The sequence below is a fragment of the Notolepis coatsorum genome (genome assembly GCF_963971535.1).
Source record: "Notolepis coatsorum genome assembly, chromosome: 6".
Classification (NCBI taxonomy): domain Eukaryota; kingdom Metazoa; phylum Chordata; class Actinopteri; order Aulopiformes; family Paralepididae; genus Notolepis; species Notolepis coatsorum.
This window is the reverse complement of record NC_140170.1, coordinates 110,964,883-110,986,569: the sequence shown is the minus strand read 5'-3', so window position 1 is coordinate 110,986,569 and position 21,687 is coordinate 110,964,883. Positions and strand designations below refer to the sequence as shown.

Sequence of the window (21,687 nt, the reverse complement as noted above, 5' to 3'; positions counted from 1 at the left end):
TGTGGCTGCAATAAAGGGGTGTGAATGAGCACTTCTATACTGTAACACACGCCATGAAGGTTCATAACGAATTACCACAGTAAATGAGCCATAAGAAATGTGTATAACAGGTTTATACCAATATTTTCTAATAATCTTAGCAGGATTTTTATATAAAGCATATGAGCTACTTTGTAGGCGATGTTACTGCTGATGACGTCTGCATAAGTAACGTGTCTAAAGTGTGTCCACATTTTTATATAATTAATTTAGTTGATAGTGTAGGCCTACTGTATTCTTGTTTTTATGATATGAGGGTACACACAATTAACTGACATGCTACTATCAGGAGGGAGAGGGGGGGGGGGCGGCAAATATATACAATGGTCCGAATTATTAGAAGAAGTTGATGTTGTCCTATTATCAATTATAATTTGTAATTAGATAGGCTACATCAAAATAAATCCTCTGGTTAGATTACAAGCATTTCCAATACGAAAGCATGATTATTACAGTATTGAAGCATCAGCATGTCAAATGGCAATACTGTTGTTCTGCCTGGCGTGGTGACGTCAGTCGCAAGGTGACAAGATAACGTGGATGGCAGGAGCAGCCGCTCACCAGGCAAGACAAGTCTACTCTACTCTACCATCTGTTTGTTGTTTGTAGCATCTTTGCATTGACCAAGAGTCAGCTCTGTTGTGGCAAAGCCCCACTTCCACACTACAGAGACACACTCGATACTTCGCGCGTCGGGGGGATCGGTGCTATTTTCCCAGGTAAGAAATACAGTAGGTTCAAGTGCAGTTGATTCCTTTGTTTTCAGGAACCCAGCCCAACCGTTAGCAAAAACCGACCGAATTCTTGGAGATATAAAGCTGTTATTTCGCGGAACGGATAACGTATGTTGTTTATAATGTTGATGTTGTACTTTGGTTAAACATGTGCTTTTGCTCTTAATATTTGACATTTATTATGCGTTGTGTATATTGGGTGCCGAATCGACAAGCGTTTCTGGTTGCTAGGGTATCAGGACCTGTTGCTACGGCCGCTTATTTATCTTGCAGACAGTGACTCCAGAAAAATTATTACTACAAACTTCGCATTGTCCTTTTATTAATTTGTTGTAGATTAATGCACAGCAACCCATGCATTTTGTAGTTGCGCTCTCACGTGAATCTAGCAGTGTATTGATTGATTGATTGATTGATTGATTGAAAACTTTATTAACAGATTGCAGAATGGGTACAGTACAGTACAGCTCAATACACACAATTGTTAAGGGGATGCAGACCAGAGAAAGACTTTCGTCTTGTTTACATCAGGGTCCCCCATTTCCAATTCATCATAACATATATGACATACACCCCACCCCACCCACCCAACCAATGTAAAGTCTTTCTCTGGTCTGCATCCCCTTAACAATTGTATGTATTGAGCTGCACTGTTCTGCAATCTGTTAATAACGTTTTCAATCAATCAATCAATCAATCAATCAATCAATCAATCAATCAATCAATACACAGATAGACAGTACTGCTACATCTATACATTTATGACATACCAGATTTACAAATACAGTACTGTTTGTGATACAAAAATAGTCTAAAAAAGAGAGTATATACATTTGACGTAGAAAAACTGTACATTGGAGGAGGTGGGGTTGGGGGTATCTCATTGATATAGCAATTATTGTTTTAACCTATTGTGCACTGGCCCTGTTGGCAATATACTGAATTATATGGATGCTTTGTGGACATGGACATAGCTATTTAAATTCACATTAGTCTTGATTCATTGCTTAGGACTAGAATAGTATGTACTTTAAACATTTCAGCTAGGGATTCCAAACTAGCTGTGGATCATTCAATGTTGATTTTGAGGGATTGTTTTCTGGTAATAATTATTTCAAGAAAGCCATAATGCTTGACAGCTCTGACAATGGGGTGACCAGTTCTTGATTCTCCTTGGCCTGACTCTCGAGGCCTGATGTGATCAGTTCTTGACCTCCTTACACCCTGCCTGTGATTGGATTGTGGAAGACCACCCTAAGCCACTTCAGGGGGCTCAACCTGCTGCATAGTGCATACTAAACTAGGGGGGCTCAATACTCTTCATGACAAGGATTCATTGACAGGAGTCCATTGAATTAATTGGTGTTTGTTTGCTTTAGCTTAGTATGTTACACTGTAGATGTTGGTAGATGACAGTCAAGAGAGTGAAAAGCAGACATTCTCTCGTTGTCCTTGTCTAAATGTACAATGCACACTTGTGTAGGAACCCCTCGACCCTTCCCCAGACTTTAAGCTCTGACCTGTAGATAACATGTCTGCCTGGTGGTGTGTAGACTTGACAAAGCCTCTGGGACTAACTTCCAGTTAGAGGCATACAATCCATCTGTTGGGGAATGTTTTCTTGCCATACTGTAAGCTACTCCTTGTTTGCAGTACTGAAAGACAAGGACACTACCACAACAGACTGACATAGCTTAAAGCTGCTTGGGGCAAGAAGAAACATTACTCTGTCAATATGCCCTCGCCTAACCGATACTATAGAGACCATATTGCAGCTAAGTGTGTGAGGTGTAAACAGTAGGGAGCTAGTACTGTAATCCCCATCCAGAATGGGGCATGTAGAGCAGCTTTCTAGTAGCATAAGCTCTGCTCTCCTCAGGTGATGGAGGGCACTGTGTGTGATGGAGGGCACAGTTGTTTGTTTTAAGAAGAAGAACTTTTAAGAAATAACATTAAATACCCTAGGCCTAGCTTATGAGATTTTGTTTGTGATAAAAACATATTGTTTTTTGTATATAAGTGTAACGGAGGTCCGTGAGTAATATCCACAGTCACGATGGACGTGTGTTGTGAAGTGACTGTGGCAGTAAGCGGTACTGCAAGTTAAACTCACTTCCCCTTAAAAGACACATAGACACGTTACCAAGAAGTGAATTCACCTCTTGGTATAGCGGTCTATGCTCTCGGCCGCGGCGTGGGAGACCTGGGTTAGAATCCGGGTCACGGCACCAGTGGTGCCCGATCGTACATTATTCCTTCTGCGTTGTGTTTAAATGTCGATGCCCCGAGGGAGTTTCGAACACGGGTCTCCCACGCCGCGGCCGACAGCATAGGCCGCTATACCAAGAGGTGAATTCACTTCTTGGTAACGTGTCGTGTGTTTTTTTTAAGGGGAAGTGAGTTTAACTTGCAGTACCGCTTACTGCCACAGTCACTTCACAACACACGTCCATCGTGACTGTGGATATTACTCACGGACCTCCGTTACATATGCAAAACATCCAAAATAACTAATGTTGTTTTTCATTATGATAAATTTGCCTGATACAAATAAATGTAAAAGAAATTGGCCAATCGATATTTGAAGTATCCCCCAGGTATGATGGTGGCTGTTGTGTTCTTTCTTTTAGGCTCTTTCAAGTGTTGTATAGTGTGAGTGAGTGGTGAGTGGTCATTCATCAGCTGTGATTTTACTTTGTTAGAGATCTGAGAGAGTCATCAGATTGCATCATCATCTGTGTTTGTGGTGGGCCCCTGCTAGTCATCACCCAGATGGACCCTACTCAGTTTGGGTTTGAATTTAACACCATGAAAAACACTCAGGAAAGTGTAGCATTACAACAGACGAAAGGTAATGCATTGTATGTAAAACATAAATGGGAAAGGGAGGGAAACCTAAATATAACAGAAGAGGAATGGGAGGATTTATGTGAAATACAATGGAAAACATCAAGTTCACCAGTATGGAGAGAATTTGGTTGGAAATCCCTGATTAGGTTCTTCAGTACTCCAGCTCAAGGGAGTCATCGTACCAAATCTTCCAACTGCTGGAGACAGTGTGGCCTCTCAGAGGCAAATCATTATCACATATTCTGGTCCTGTCCCTTGCTGATGCCTTTCTGGAGGGAGGTCCATACAATCTTTTAAAAAGTATTCCAGGGGGACATCCCATTTAAGTTGGCGAGTCTATATTTGGGTGCCAGGCCATCAGAAAATGGGGATAGATATATATTTCAGATACTAAGCGCGGCTAGCAGGAAAGCCATTACTAGAAAGTGGTTAAGAACAGAAATTCCTGGATGATTGGATTGATATTATTTATGATATTTTTAAGATGGAAAGAATTACTTTTTCTTTTAGGTTGCAACAGGATAAGTTTCGGAAGAAATGGGAAAGATGGATAATGTACATTACACCGTTACAATCTTCATTTGTTTAAGGTATACAGAAATTACCATTCGGGATAATTGTTAAGTGAACCTTGTGTAAAGGGAGTTGAGTATCAGGAAGATGCACCCCAACATATTATTTTGTTATTTGTTTGCTTTATGGTAGATGCAGAGGTATTGGAGATGTACCCTAACATATTATTTTGTTATCTTGTTATTTTTTGTTATAGTTTTTGTTTGTAAAAAAAAAAAATGAGGAGTATAGGATGTTATTGACTGTATGGGTCCTCATGTATGTAATGGTACTTCTGCACTGCAACTTTTAAGTTAAGTAAGAATTATTAACAATTGATGCAATTTGTACTGCAGAAGGCTCAGATAAATGAAGGCGAAGTCAAGATATTGTTTGTATGGACCATGGTGAAAATCAATAAAAAGATAATTTAAAAAAAAAAGGGGAAAGTGTAGCAATGTTAAATGGACAGTGAAGGCATCTTACTTAGATCATAGGCATTGGGATTTTTTGAAAAAAAAAAACATTCAGGACTGGGTCATGACCTGTGTGCAACCATTAGTGCTGCGTGCAGGTTGTACAAGGTCAAGCTTGATACTAACGCTAGAAGAGAATGTCCTGTTTGGGCTGTTATTCAGGCACAGCCAAAAGGAAACTGTGAAGCAGTTAGGCTACATATTGTGTGACGTCGTGCAGACAGTCCACATAAGGAATATCAGCACAACGTTGACCCTGAACGATCCCTTAACTTTGATGGAGACTAAGAGAGATAGAACAAGCATGCTCTACCTCACATCCCACTGACACTGGGAGAAGGCGTTCTTGACTGGCCTCAACAAGACCACACAGCACTGTGCTCTCCTCTTGTGTGTGCACTGCCACGACACCTCTTAAGAATCTAGTTCAACTCTTCAAGGGGGGGGGGGGGGGGTTGGAATGTACATTATTTGGCTTCAATCTTGGACTCCTAGAACTCCATAGATTTCCACGAACAATCTTTTTAGCAATCTGTACAATCTTTCGAATGTTCAGTTCTCACGTGGATAAATCAGTGGGACCCATATGTAAGATATAGCCTCCACCTACTGTAGGCCCTTGCTCAAGTATGATTGCTGTTTTACACTGATGATTGCTGAGGATACTATTGTGGGAATTGGCCCAAAAACAAGCCCTCGTCCTTTTCATCGCAGTGTGTGTGTGTGTGCGCGTAAACAAGTGGCTCCCAATGCCAAGTAATAACGAGGAATCATCAGAGAGGAGGTGGCCCAGGTGTGCTCCATTGGATCAGGCCTTTTAATGGGTTTTTAGTTTGTTTCAGTTTTGTTCAGGATTTTGGTCAAGGACGACCAGTGTATTTGAGTTTAATTTGGTGTTTCTGTTAATAAATGGTTATTTAGTCAGTTACGGCTCTTTCTGCCTCTCTTGAAGCCTGTCACAGTCCATTTTAATATTATACAGTATATATTTTTTTGTATGTGTTTATTTTTACTTTGCTCATCTCCTCTCTTCTCCTCCCTCTTTTCCACTCCCTTCCCCTCCCTTTTCCTCCTCTCTCCTCTCCTCTCCGTGGGCACTGTGCCCTGCCTGCCAAGAGGAGGACGAGCAGGTTATGGGGCTGAGCAGCCCGTCCGTCACATGTCATCCGCAGGGTCACATAGTGCCATCACGTCCTCTGCTCTACTTTCCCTCTAGGCCTAAACGTCTGCAGGCGAACATGGATGAGCACAGATAGAGAGGGAGAGAAAGGGCTTGACTTACTGAAGACCAGGAGAGGGGGAGATGGTGAGAGAGGTTTTTAGGAAAAGGGCACTGTTTCTAGAAATGTAGTACTGATGATACAGGAGAAGGGGAGAAGATTAGGAGGGTGTGTCACATGTGTCACAGCATGGTGACAGTGACTAGCATACTGCATACTGCATACTGGGAGACAAACCCACAGGTAAGAGATTAGGGATTGAAGGAGACCTCAGAACGCTCTGGTGTCTTAACGCTAAAGGCTAAAGGACATTCCATGTTGTAGGTATGAGTACAGCTCACGGCATAGATCCAATAGGCCTATGTCATTGAATTCATCTGAAAATTATAAGAAGCTCTCACTTTCTCTCAGAAGGAAGGTAATTACTTTTTTGTCACTTTACACTAGGCAATTATTTGTATATATTTTCTTTACATATCAAGATACACACACACATAGTCCCTCCTTCCCGCTGTAGCAGTCTTTGGGTTCGATGTCTCGCTCAAGGACACTTTGACAAGATTCAAGAGATTTATTTGTCACATACATACACGACGAGACACATAGTGAAATGAAGGTGGCCATGCCCACCTTGATTGTGCAAGAATACAAATAATAATAGAATAAAATAAAATAGTTAATAAAATAGACATGATAAAAGATACTAAGATAAAATACAATACAATGCTAAGCTTATGAATGAAAGGTAATGAGTCCTATATACACTACTATACAATATACTATACAATATACAGTTATGCTATATGTAACAATACTATACTAACTAGATACAAAAACATAGTTATTATAATTTTTTTTTAAGTGACCTTTGCTTTTTCCTAAAGTGACCTGTAGTATGTTTGTGTGTGAGAGAGTGCAGGAAGTGTGGTGTGTGCCTGTGTGTGTTCATGTGTGCTTGTGTGTGGAGAGATCATTGTTCAGTGTTCTGATGGCCTGGGGGAAGAAGCTGAGTCTGAGTCTCTCTGTTCTTGCAGCATGTATGCAGGGGCGCTTGCCTGACCGCAGCAGCTTGAACAGGCTATTGTTGGGGGGGGTGAGGGTCCTTCATTATTCTGCAGGCTCTGGATTTGCACCTCCTGTTGTACAAGTCCTGCAGAGCCTTCTTGTCCTGGGCAGTGCAGTTGCCAAACCAGGCAGTGATATTTCCAGTCAGGATGCTCTCCACAGCCCCAGAGTAGAAGGACTGGAGTATCTTCCCTGATACTTTGAGTTTCCTGAGTTGTCTCAGGTGGTAGAGGCGCTGCTTCGCCTTTTTTAACACACTGTGTGTTGTCCATGTCAGGTCCTCTGTGATGTGGACTCCCAGGTACTTAAAACTGCTCACCCTGTCCATGATATTCCGATTTATCCACGGTGGCGTGTGTGTCCCCGTTGGTATCTGATCCTCGCCCTGAGGTCATCCATCTTGTTCTCCAACGACTGAACATTGGCAAGAAGAATGCTTGGCAGAGGTGGACAGTAAGCGGCATTCCTTAGTCTGATCCGTATACCTCCTCTCTTTCCTTTGCGTCTCGGTCTCCTAGGGAACACTCCGCCATTTTGTCTGGCGTCGTCTCTGCATATCTCCGCCGGCAGAGGGTTGAGTTGCTAGGCTGCTAGCTCACACCTGGGATACACCCTCCGGTCACTGCAGGGGATGATGGATCCACTGACCTTTCAGTTAACTGCTTGGCTTCTCTCATCCTGCCTGCCATGCTAGGGCTGGGCAATTAATCATGTTTAAATTTCAATTACAATTTTGGCTTCCCACGATCATGAAAACAAGACAATCAAGATAAAACTATTATTGTGCCGAATGCCGTGTTGCTCTAATTTTGTCTTAATGCTGCACACACCCTTCACAGCAGGAGCCTACGGCGCATTTATTTTTAAACATCTTTGGTAACTTGTAGAAGATGACCGAAAGGCAGCCTTTGGTCGAGAAGAAAGGTCAAAAAAATTCAGCCGTCGTCATATGATGTTCTCAAATCATTGAGTAATCGTGTTTTATTAATCGTGATTTCAATATCAATCCAAATAATCGTGATTATTGTTTTTGCCATAATTGAGCGACCTTATGCCATGCTGATGAAAGTAGCTATGAGAGAGGCCAGGGAGGAAAGGAGGGCAAGCGGTGGGTGAGAAGGTGAAAGCCTGGGAGTGCTCCTCACTCTCCCTCCTTAATCTGCAGTGATCTGGTTAGTGACTGGGTGACCCAGAGTGGTCTAGAGATGACTGGGCCAGCTGCCGTAGAGCAGCGGGACCAGTAGCATGGACTAATGTAGACTAATTCCACTGCCGGTAACCACTGACAGCATGCATGGTTTGGGCTCAAGTCATTGTCAATTCAGTTACATCCTAAAGTAGTATTTACATAGTGTTATTTCCATATTTCTCAGTTTTGATTTGTGAATATTGTGGTAGATATCATCCCCCGTCCCATGGCTACGTGAAGGATGGGAGATACTACTGCCATGAGGAGAGGAGAAGCAATAAAGCAGCTGATTAGGACTGATAGAACACACCTGTGCACCACGAGATCACCCACATCCCACACACACACACACACACCAGACACACATATCATAAAACACTAGGACAGAGTATGGTTGAGTGGAGGTGAGGTAGGAGCGGACAACAGAGAGAGAGAGATTGTGATACGGAGTTTTGTAAGGTGAGAGGTAGTTGAGAGGAGAGGTGAAGGCGAGAAGGTGTTCGTTGTGTACTGGACCCTAGACTGGCTGAGAAACCCCCTTGTGTTCTGACCCTGGACCAGAAGACAAACTCTGAGTATTGAACAATCCCTTTTTTGTACGAGAGCCTGATACGTGTTTTGACCCTGGACTGTTATATGATTACCCTATTGCCCATTGGACTTGTTCTATTTTTTTTTTAATCGATCTTTTTCCCCCTCCATTTATCTCCGATTTTTCTCCCATCCCAATGTTAGTCGTATGCCAATTCCCAATCCCCTTCCTGGTCGCTGCGCACTTACCCCCCACAGTCAGATCATCTGGGAGAGTGGAGGCTATCACGTGCTTCCTCCGACACACGTCCAGCTAATCAACCGCTTCTTTTCACCTGGCAGCGCGGATCCTCCCTGAGAGGGCGTAGCGTGTGGAAGGATCACACTATCCCACTCAGGTCCTATCCGCGCTTAGCAGGCGCCCCAACCGAACTGTAGGAGTCGCTGTTTACAACGACCCGGACCCACCCCGCCAGCTTCTCCCACCCTCTAATACAGCCAATTGTATTAGTGTGAACGGCCAGCCAAGCTGGTGACAACCCCGGAGCTGTGAGGCGAATCCAGCCCACAGCTCCGGGGTTGGTGACGAACGCAATCTCCGCTACGCCACCTAACCGCCCTTGGACTTGTTCTATTAATCAATAAATATCATTTATTTATTGAAATTGTGCTTGTGTGGACATTGAAATTGTTTGTTTTGGTCAGTGTTGAGCCTGAACACCACCAGGCTAGTCACAATATGAACACGTCTCTCCTTAACACATTTGGGGCCATTCGATTCCCCCATCTAGCTATAGCACGGCCAGGTTTTCATTACATAGTTTCACTGTGCGTCACGTTTTTTGTAGAGCTAAATCTATATTTTATATTATAGCTATGGATACAATACCATGGCAGGGCTCGAAATTGCGACCGAATTAGTCGCATATGCGACCGAAATTTTATCTGTGCGACCTCAAAATATAATTGGGAGCATTCGTGCGAGTGCAAATAATTGTTCTGGTGCGACCTCCCCCCCCCCCCCCCCCCCCCTTTATCTGTACATTTGCTAGTTTTTCACTCAGTATGTGCCTTGTGAGTTGACAGTGACCATTCTAACCAATCAAACGTGAGCTTGACGTTACTTACGGGGGGTATTAACGTGAGCTAACGTTAGCCCTTCGACGAGTGGTTTGCATAGACCAGGGCTATTCAACTAAATTGTTCAGGGGGCCACATTGTCAGAAACCCAAGGGGCCAGGGGCCGGACTGCCACGGCGCCTCCCCGTGCTATGAATATATGTACACTTGACACAACACGCAACCACATTTTCACAACTTTTATTTAACTACATTGCAAAAGTAGTATACTTTTCAAAAAAAGTGCTTCATTTATGTGCCACATCTGCAACATCTCCTGCAAAAAGTGCTTCATTTATGACTGTGCAACAACTGCAACATCTCCTCCTCAACATTTCAATATAAAAATAAAATAAAAAACAAACAAGTGCATGATGTGCATCTGAACATTCTAACATTGACACTTGAACAAAAAAACACATTTATAGTGCAGCTGAGCTTATGAAAAAGTGCTTCATGTCTGTGCAACAACAGCAAATCACTAGGGGTGGGAATCACCAGTTTCATCACGATACGATACGATATCGATTCTTTGGACAACGATACGATATTATCCGATATCACACAGTCTGCCACGATACGATACGATACGATTCGATTCAGGTGCCTGCGATCGATATGAGACGATATTATATGCTCATTTAACACAATCAGTAACATTTAAATCAACAAAAAAAAGGCAATGGAAATATCATTTGACATTTTTATTTTTGAGCTCTTCCAGACATTTAAATGAAAAACTATTGTTTTTAATACAAATAGACCTCCTGTTCACTGTTTTTGGTTCGTTTTTCTTTTTTTTCGATATTAATATCCTATTCACTGTCAGAGCTGTATTAAGGTGCAGTACCGGCCAGATCCTGTTAGTGGGGCTATCCCGAGAATGCACCCTCCTTCCCAATCCCCACTTCTCTCTGCCTATGGCTCTGGGTTAGCTTGTTAGCTTACGCTAACGTAACGTTATCTTCGATCTTTAACGCGACGTGGGCATAATGGAGTGGCGAGGATTGCAAAGCAGGTTAGATGCATTGGACCCGTTGCAGAATAAAACAGCAGGGACATGTTTTGGGTCACAGAATAGGCACACTAGTCTTGCTCTAGTGACGCTCTAGACGCTACTGCTGTGTGCTGTTGATGTTAAACGGAGTTTCACAACACTGGGCGCGGGGCGATGACGTCGCCGGATTTTCAAAATAAGAGTATCGCAATATGAATCGATCTTTTTACGTTGCATCGATCCTATTTGATTATTGATAATAGATCGATATATCGATCTAGATCGATGTATTGTCCCACCCCTACAAATCACAGCATCTTATTAGCACTTATTGTCCACTCTTAACTCTCAAACATCAGGGGGGTGGGGGGCAGACAGGCCTAGCCTACATACACACATCTAATGAGAGAGATTGCACTTCTTTGACTGGGCAATAGCAGAGAAAGAGGGTTCATAGGAAGTGAGGGCTACCCGCAAACAGTGATGCAAATGCTCATTTGTCAAGGAGGCACGTTGCTTGTTTTAATGGCATTCATGTGAGAGAAACTGGATTCACAGGTGTATGTTGTTAGCACAGATATTGCCAGCGTTTTTATTTTGGGGAATGTCTTGACATGAATACACTTTATCCAAAATGTTGTGGTGGATTCATTCTCAAGTGCCTGCTTCAGAGCAGATGATGCTTGCATGTCAATTATTTCAAGTTGCAGGAGACCTTCATCAATGTGAAGTGATGCAAGGAACTCTTGTCCTTTTGTGGAAATAGCAGCTACATTGGCAAATGGGTTGCTCACAAAATGCATCAATTCTCTGGACATGTCAAATTCATCAAATCGACTTGCAAAGTTTTCCCTCAATTTATCAATGAAATATGTCATTAATTGAGTGACGTTTGGCTCAATTGTGCGTGTTAACGTTGACATGAAAAAAAAAGCAAAAAAAAAAAAAAAAAAAAAAAATTTTTATCGTGTACTCTTTGGCGGGCCGGTCAGAATCATCCCGCGGGCCGGATCTGGCCCGCGGGCCGCCAGTTGAATAGCCCTGGCATAGACAGTAACGTTAGCTACAGCTTCGTTAGCCTAGCTAACATTAGCTACATATCTAGCAAGCTATAGACAACGAAAGTTTAATGTGACTGATCTAGTGACTGATCCACCCATAAATAATGTCAAATATAAATAACGCAATGGCCATACCAACTCGTTCGTTTTGACGGGAGCTAGTTAACGTTAGCTAGTTAGCCAGCTAGCTAGTAGTACCGGTGAATATGTTGCGGGCTGGGCGATATAACGATAAATATCGCGATATATTTTAATAATCGATATCGAATATCGAAATAAAAAGAAAATCGAAAAATATTTTTATTTTTTTTATTTTATTTTTTTAATTTTTGTGACCTGCAACAGGGCAGTTTTAAAACCAGAGACAGTGGACAGACTTGTCTTTCTTGCCTGCAACTTAAAGTAATGGCTTTGCTTGTCCAAATGACAATACTGACCAAATTGAGATTTATTTTTCTCTTGTCCATTTATTTTGTTTTCTTTCTAATTTAAAATACAGTTTGAAACCGTCTGTACACAGTAGGCTATGTGTGCTAGCAGAACTAGACTCCAGTCACGAGTCACGGTGCACATGTGCGGTGGTTTGTCCACCAAAAAAGCGCCAAAAGATCGAAAATAAACTAGCAGAGCCAGAGCTGTTCAACTCCCCTGGAGCCACAGCCAGCAGAGAAGCCGGTTTACTTTCGCTTTTAAACCAGCTGCAGCCTGAGAACTGGAGTGTGAGGGGATGTAACACTAAAGATGGCGGCAACGACAAAGAATTGCTGCAAAATAAACATACATCTGTTGTTTAAAAAGATTTAATTAAAAAAAAATGTATTATAATTTTTTTTTATACTTATAACAATTTCGATAATTATCGATATCGAGAAATATGATAACATTATCATATCGTTATCGCGATATGATTTCTTTCCATATCGCCCAGCCCTATGTTGCCAATTGATTTCGGTCGACTAACGTTAGCGAGATTGGCCTACGTTCCGTTACATATTCATAATCATGAGAAGGATATGAGTCTGAGGCGGGATGTCAAAAGACGACGCTAAACATTTATTAATGTTAAACTCTGTTGACGTTGAGCTAGTGTGCTGACAGGAAAGTAACAAACAATATGGTCCGTGCGGAACCCTTATCCCCAACACATAGTTCCGTGGGTGGTTGTTAGAGTTGTTGATCTTCCACAAAAGATGAATTGTTTAAATGTATAACATACATCTGTGCAAGTAGATTACATTACATTAACAAAACGTATTGCCCTTTTGACATGTTGCCTATTCATAATCATGAAAGTTTATTTGGAAGTATTTTTTATTCTGTACTTTGTTTGAAAATGGTCAGACAGTTCCCTCTGTGTGTAATACAGACAGTCTTCACACATTCATAAATAACACTTACAGAAAAGCTGGTTTGTGCACTGTAATAAAAGAAGTTTTGTTCAATGGGACATATTTATATTTTTTTACCGAATACCGTGATATAGGCCTACCGTGAACCGGGGTATTTTTGCCCAATGTTATCATACCTTCAAAATGTCATACCGGCACATGCCTAATTACAGTACTGTATTGTTTTTTTTTTTATCAATAAGAAAAATATATTACATATATATTGTTGGTGCTCCTTACATTTTGGTGGGTGCTCCAAAACTTTTGCTGGTGCTCCCACATGCTTTACAGGTGACCCCATATGCTGGGCATTTGGCCTTCTCATGCATTGATCCACAGTAGTGGCAGAGAGAGTCTTTTTGTGGTCTGTGTTTGGTGTCACTGTAAGTATTGGGTTGCCTATACGTCTTCTGGGTACGTGGTTCTGACTGACGTCCTCGCGAGGTATAGCTTGATTCAAAGCTGCGTCCCCGGGAAGCGTAATGTACAGCCTCCTGTTCTCCTCCTATTTTCTTAATTTGGATTTGTGTCTGTTCACTGGATCTACACGTGTCTATTGCTTTCATTAGTGTGAGTTTTGGTTCTCTCAGCATTCGTGGTTGTGCACTGGAGTCTTTGGTGCCCATTAGGGATGCCCCGATCGATCGGCCACCAATCGTTATCGGCCGATAATCAGTATAAATATGCGATCGGGGAATTCCGATAATGAGTCATATTCGCCGATCGCGGAAACTGATCAAGTGGATATCTCACTCGCTTGTCTCAGACGCACAGGACCTGCAAACTGCTCCTCCTCCCTAGCCCCGCCCGTACCCGTGTAGAGGACCTCCTCTGCTGAGTCTAATTGTGCATTCGACCTGAGCTAACGTTAGCTACCTAGCTATCGTTACTGTTTAAACAAAATTACCCAGTCAACTATTCACTTTTAGTAGGCATTGTCTAACGGTATTTAGCCGGCTAGCTACTGATAGCTCCGGATATCAACAAATGCCCCAGGAAGTCTAGTAGTCCATGTTGATATCTCCGTTAGCTTGCGTTAGCTTGCGTTAGTTCACAGTTCAAAACGAAATGTCCGATTGAACTAAATAGTTGTCTTAACGTCATCTAGCCGGCTAGCAGTAGCTACAGATAGCTCCTGATATCAATGTCTTATAACATTGATTGAATGCGTATTCGAGCTGAGGGCTTGCTGAATGTGACAGTAGTAACGTTATACCAATACCCAGCTGCAGCGCCGGAGAATCCTTTTTGGAGCTGGAGGCTACTAGAGTACACAGACAGTGGCACGGTTTGCAGATAGCGAGCATTTTGACTTGTTGCGTGGTGGCGATGTCTCGCAGATAATACAAGTACAAGTCTAATTATATAATATATATATTTTATATAAAAAAAAAATTATATAAAATAATTTTTAATTTCTTTTTAATCAAACGATCGGTATCGGATCGGTATCGGCCGATATGGCTCACGACGATCGGTGATCGGTATCGGTGGCAAAAAACGTGATCGGGGCATCCCTAGTGCCCATGACTATCCTGTCTCGAATGAGCTCTTCTTTTAGTGCATTAAATTCACATGTGTCTGCTAGGTTCCTCAATTTGACTACATATTGGTCTGACGTTTCACATTGGCTTTGTTTACAGTCATTAAACAGAAATCGTTCATATATTACATTCCTGTTTGGTTCAAAATGTGCCTGTAGTGCCTGTAGTATTTTCACTACATCATCCCTGTCTCCATCTTGCATGTGTAGGTGTCGTTGTAGCTGATGGCATTCTTTACCCATAATAGTTAGTAGAGTAGCCACTCGTATCTTCATTTCCTTTTTATCTCGTCCCGTGGCTATTTCATAGTTTTCCCATTGTGCGCGAAAAAACGTCCAGTTGTTGTAGACGTCTCCTTTCATGTCCATTGGTTCTGGAACTGGGATGTTGTACGTCGCCATGTTAGCCACTTAGCTGTCCGTGTCGTTACCTTAGCAAGTTAGCTGTTCGTTTTTCATCTTTATCCTTGTCTTACTTGTCCTCTTGGCATGGTTCTGGCTTCTGACACCATGTTTGGTGCTCGCTATCAAGGATGACACTGATGGTATTCAGTTGTGTACTTTATTGAGCACTCGCATCAAGTCCAGCTCCGAGCATACAATGCATATACATCAGTCTACTTCTACAGTCTTAACCTATGACTAGCCTCTCTCAGGTGGAGAGCGCCCTCTCCTGGCCTGGTGGAGGTATCGTAACAGGAACCCAATCCAAAAATGTATATATATATATATACGTTTTTGGCCGTTAACCGCTGGCGCCCATATATATACGTTGAATGGCCCCGAAAGTGTTAAGCTGAATGCTAGTGTCGAGACAAAATCCTGGAGCTGCTCGTTTCTTATTCAGAGCTGTACGCCCTACAATTAAGTGCAACTAATTTGGATTGAATGGCTCAAACAAAAGGTATTTGTGCCCACAAAGTCTGTGACCAATTCAGTGTCAATGGACCAACTCCCAAAAAATCCCTTGATGATATCCATGGGTAAGGCAAGTTTATACAGCACATTTCATACACAGAGGCAATTCATAGTGCTTTATGAATGAAATGGATACAAAGAAATACAAGTAGAAAGAAGAAGAAAAAGGTCAAAGTGCAATTTTCAGTGGGCTCTATTCACAATAGCTACATTTGAATTAAAGGTAATGGTGAACATAAAGGTTTGTTTTTGAAAAAAGTCAGAGGCAAATCTTGGGGCAAATCTGAGAATAGCTTCAAGTATTGATGCTCTGCTTAGGTAGGCTGATGTATGTTTATTAGGTATTAACTTTAACTGATTATTGGAACATTATTGTACACTCTGTTTTTAAGGTGGATTTTGCACTGCTATGCACTGCTATTCCTAGCACTATTTGGGCAACTTTACACAATTCCTGTTAGTCTATTGAAGACATTTGTAAGTTTTTTTTCAAAAAAATTCATTGTTTTATATTTCTAATCAAGTACTCGAAACCATCATTTTTCAGCCTTAAGAAATCAGGCTGTTATGGCCTGGCTCCGCCCATAAGCACTTTGAGTGACAGTCAGACCACAGTCTGCACTGGTAGAGGGAGGGAGGGAGGGGGGGGGAAGAGAGAGAGAGTTCAGTTCAGAGTTTTTATTTGCCACATGGAATAATACAATCATAGTTTCTTCATTAAAAAAATCATAAATAGTCATTCCATGGACAAAAGGAGCAGGAAGAATTATATTTATATAATTATATATTATATATTATATTATATTATTATTATATATTATATATATTCATTTATACCATGAGAGAGAGAGAGAGAGAGAGAGAGAGGCCCCTCCCTCTCTCTTCCTTTTTTTCTTTCTATCACTCTCCCGTTCGGAGGTGTGTGTCGCGCGGACCTCCATGCGGCAGGTCCCCCCCCCCCCAAGTGCCCCCTCTCTCTCCCTCCCTCCTTCTCTCTTCCTTTCTCTCCTTTCTCTCCCACTCGGCTCTCGCTGATGAGACGAGGCAACTTTTTTCTTTTCTTTCTTTCAATCTCCCGTGTGGCGCGCGGCCGGCAGGTACCCCCCCCCCCCCCCCCCAAGTGCCCCCTCTCTCTCCCTCCCTCCTTCTCTCTTCATTTCTCTCCTTTCTCTCCCACTCGGCTCTCGCTGATGAGACGAGGCAACTTTTTTCTTTTCTTTCTTTCAATCTCCCGTGTGGCGCGCGGCCGGCAGGTACCCCCCCCCCCCCCCCCCCAAGTGCCCCCTCTCTCTCCCTCCCTCCCTCTCTCTTCCTTTCTCTCGGCTCCCTCTCGGCTCTCTCTTCCTCTCGGCCCCGCAGCCCCACTCGCTGTCTAGTCTAGGTAGAATGGGGGCGGGCATTAGCTCCAACCACAGAGCCAATCGCATCACTGTGCACTATCCACAGCGCCCAGTGACGTGACTCGGGACTTCAAATCAAAATGACCCGATTTACTAGAGGCACAGAGGGGTTGGGCTGAAACGGAGCAATTCGCCAATATGGTATTTAGACCCTAAAACACATTGATACGAACTCCTATTACTATAATACAATGCTAGAGACTGAAAAATGACATTTATAATGCATGGGACCTTTAATACACTAACAAAATAGCACTCATATCTTAATAATTTGGAGATGCAAGCCCTTTTACAGATCTCTCTTTTTCTGTATTTGAAGACTGACGACAGACTCGATTGTATCGATTATGAATTGAACCAGACCCTGACAGGTGGTCACAAGGGAGGTTTTCATTGAGTTTGTTAGCTAGTTTGTTTGTAGATGGGGAAGGACACGATGGACGTGTTTGTTTGGTTCATTGTGCAGCCAAGGATGCTTCTACTGACTTAAAAATGCAATACCAGGTGCATCGATATGGCCTGCTTCCAGCACATTAGAGTGCCAGTTAAGGATCAAGAAAAGAGGTTGGGGTATGAGATAATTAAACAACTACAGGTGCAATGACTGGCATACAGGTTTAAAATGTTTCATTAACTTTCTTGGCTGTACCAAGGAAGTATGAAACAAGTGACCTATTTCAAATCCTGCCCTCTTTTCTTGATCCTCCGATCACAACTGTTGCTTCCCTCGGATTTTGGTATTTTTGAATAGCAATAGGTAGGGGTGGACGGTATAAACAGTATATAAAAATGTGCGCTAAAGTATGGATTTTGACAATACCTTGTAACCGGTAGAGTAGCTCTAGTCTAAAGTAACAATGACGTAACCACACCAGTGGGAGACAGCAATGCAATGCGTGCAGGCTGCAGCGTCATCAGGCTGCAGCATCATCAGGCTGCAGCGTCATCAGGCTGCATCATCATCAGGCTGCAGCATCATCAGGCTGCATCATCATCAGGCTGCAGCGTCATCAGGCTGCAGCATCATCAGGCTGCATCATCATCAGGCTGCATCGTCATCAGGCTGCAGCATCATCAGGCTGCATCATCATCAGGCTGCAGCATCATCAGGCTGCATCATCATCAGGCTGCAGCGTCATCAGGCTGCAGCGTCATCAGGCTGCATCATCATCAGGCTGCATCATCATCAGGCTGCAGCGTCATCAGGCTGCAGCGTCATCAGGCTGCATCATCATCAGGCTGCAGCGTCATCAGGCTGCAGCATCATCAGGCTGCATCATCATCAGGCTGCATCATCATCAGGCTGCATCGTCATCAGGCTGCATCATCATCAGGCTGCATCATCATCAGGCTGCATCATCATCAGGCTGCATCATCATCAGGCTGCATCGTCATCAGGCTGCAGCATCATCAGGCTGCATCATCATCAGGCTGCATCATCATCAGGCTGCATCATCATCAGGCTGCAGCGTCATCAGGCTGCAGCATCATCAGGCTGCATCATCATCAGGCTGCAGCGTCATCAGGCTGCAGCGTCATCAGGCTGCATCATCATCAGGCTGCATCGTCATCAGGCTGCAGCATCATCAGGCTGCATCATCATCAGGCTGCAGCATCATCAGGCTGCATCATCATCAGGCTGCATCATCATCAGGCTGCAGCGTCATCAGGCTGCATCATCATCAGGCTGCATCGTCATCAGGCTGCATCATCATCAGGCTGCATCATCATCAGGCTGCATCATCAGGCTGCAGCGTTATCAGGCTGCAGCACACAACGAAGAGGAGTAATTAGTATTTACTACAGTGCAAATTCCATTATATGGTCATGGTTTTGGTTTTTAAACGTCAGACACCGAGCATAAAACTGTAATCTGCTAATTATTTCAGAAGACAGTGTTTGCAACGGGTGGTAATACCACCAATCTTTTTTATCACCTAAAACAAAACACGTTGGAATATGAAGAAAGCTAAATAATGCGTCCTCCGCAAATCGCTGAGTAGTGGTGGGAACAAAAAAGCCCAACAACGCCTCTACCACCTCAGGAGGCTGAAGAAGTTCGACATGACACCAAAGATCCTGAAGGCATTCTACAGAAGAACAACAGAGAGCGCCCTGACGGGGTGCATCACCGCCTGGAGGGGGAACTGCACCGACCTCAACCTCCGAGTCATGAGGACAGCTAAAAAAATCTGTGGATGTGAGCTTCTCTCCATCCAGGAAATATATGAGAGCCGGTGCATCAAAAAAGCCCGAAAAACTTTCAAGGACCTTAACCACCCCAATCATGGACTGTTCCAGCTGATGTGGTCTGGAAAGCGCTACCGCAGCCATACAGCCATAACCAACCGGCTGAAGAACAGTTTTTCCCCCAAGCCATCAGACTCGTCAACAGAGCCCCCCTAATCCCCCCCCACTTGAGAACACACTAACCATCTGTAGTGTGGTCGTGAAAGGGTTAACCATCTGTAGTGCAGTAGTGAAAGGGTTAAAAAGGGGCACGTCTGCCATAGAGCCTTCTCAAGGGCCGCTCATGTAACATCAATTGTATTGTTTACAGTGGAAGTGTGACATTCAAATTCCACAGACCACGTCCCAAAGAAAATGTATAAGTGGTGTTCTTTGTTGAGACGTGGTTGTTTGGAAATTCTGAGCATTGACAACATTTGTTCTGTGTTTGTTTCCATAAGGATTCGTTTGGTGTTTCCTGATTCGTTTGTCACAATTTAGAATCTCAGACTTACAATGTTTGTATAGAAATACGCTAGAAATCCCCCCAGAAACACAGGCCTACATCTAATAGTCACTTTAAACTGTAACCTACAGAATAGATGGTGGTATCTTTGGTGGAATGTCTCTTTAACTTGTACCTACTCAGCTTGATATGGTGTATATTTGTAAATTGTTGCTGCTGCTAAACAGTATTGCACATTGCATTTTACCCACAGCTAATAATTGCACATTGCTCATTGCACATCACATAACATACTTTTCTTGTTGGAACTGTACATAGCCTTTTTGTTATTTAAATTTGATATAGTATAATATCTACATCCTGTTATCTGCACTGCACACTTATTTAGAACTGTATATAACTCATCTTGCTGTTATTTTATCTTATTTAATTTTTATTCTATGCAAATTTTATTTTATTTATATTATATTGGATGCTGCTATGGTCGAGGAACCACAACAAAGTGAATTTCACTCTTTTTGCTGTAAGGTACTTGTAACTGAGGGGTTACAAAACCCTGACTGTATTAAAGATTGTGATAGATTAAACCACTGCTAATTATTATTATTATTACTTGCCAGAAAGTACAGTTATAATATGGCAGACACTCAGAATAAGACGGCACGGTGACAAAGAAATATCATTTATAGTATTTATTATTATGCAGTAATTGTACAGAATGGGAATTAAGGGTCGCGCTTGTATGGCGAAGAATATGAATAAAGTCAGTCAGTAGCAAAGTCAGTTGGAATGAATAATTCCTAAGCTGGGATACTAGACTAAACACCGCCTGGCGTAGGATGGCACTATAGTGGGCAAACGATGGTACCGCTGGAGACAGGGGGTATCCTCCCAGAGATGTAAGCTCTGGAGGAAAGAAGAATGTTCGGATACTCAGTCTGTTCACTTGAAGAAAGGGGGTTCTCGTACGGAATCCAGTCCTTATAATCCAAATGCTCAGCAGCAAAGCAATAGCTGTAATCCAATTGCTCGATAGCAATGACGATAGCCAGCTAGCTTCGGTCCTCGAAGCTAGCCCGAGGTAAGATCTTCAAGGTGGTTAAATCCAAACGACAGTGGGTATTAACGAGGCTCTTCTCCACGGTAGTACGTTCCACAATCACTATAATCCAACCAATACTGGTTCTGCAATCGCCGCAGTAGGTCCCAATATGCACATGTCCAGTAGTTCCACGACTAGGCCCTCCTTGTGTACTGGCACTAATTACTAAGTCCACGCACACTTGCTAAGGTTTTACCTAGTTACTAAACGAACGAACTGCTGGGTAATGCTACATACCGAACGAACTGCTATAACACGATTCACACTAAATGACGACTCTTTACTTCACATTAAGCTAAGTCGAACTTGACGTTACTGCATTAACTCTGACACTTTTACTATTCACTTCGCACGTTAGGTTCACAACACTCTGTTTAGACGAACTGCTTCACACTACATTAGAATCACACTACTGCTGCTGCGCCTTCCACGATATATATACTTAAGTGGCTTTCTAGTGCCAAGCCTCAGCTCTCGTCTCGAATCAATACGCCGGCACCAGGCATGTTCCAACATGCCCAGACTCGCCTTTGAACCTGACTTCAGGGGCGTGTTGCCTGGCGCCGAGAACGTCAAGGGCATTATCCAATGAGGAAAGTGAATATTACTAGGATTCAAACGCAGGCTTAAAGGGATATAGCTTATATATATATATAAATAATATACAAGGTATATAAAACAATAAAACGTAGATTCTCAGCTTTAATCTGGCCCTTCACAACAGTACTGAAAGAATGGCACTCTTTTTTCAATGTGTACATAATGTAAATATCTGTAGATGACAGCATCTACTCAGACGTTTCTATAG

At 42.8% G+C, this 21,687-nt stretch overlaps 1 protein-coding gene across 1 annotated transcript in view; it reads left to right on the top strand.

Moving 5' to 3' along the window:
- The first annotated feature begins 636 nt into the window (after positions 1-636).
- arhgap40 (Rho GTPase activating protein 40) overlaps positions 637-21,687 on the top strand; it is a 78,075-nt gene continuing 57,024 nt past the window's right edge. Inside the window, exon 1 of the mRNA XM_084317143.1 lies at positions 637-758. The gene's annotated coding sequence lies outside the window, so the exon portion shown is untranslated. The remainder of the gene's footprint in view (positions 759-21,687) is intronic.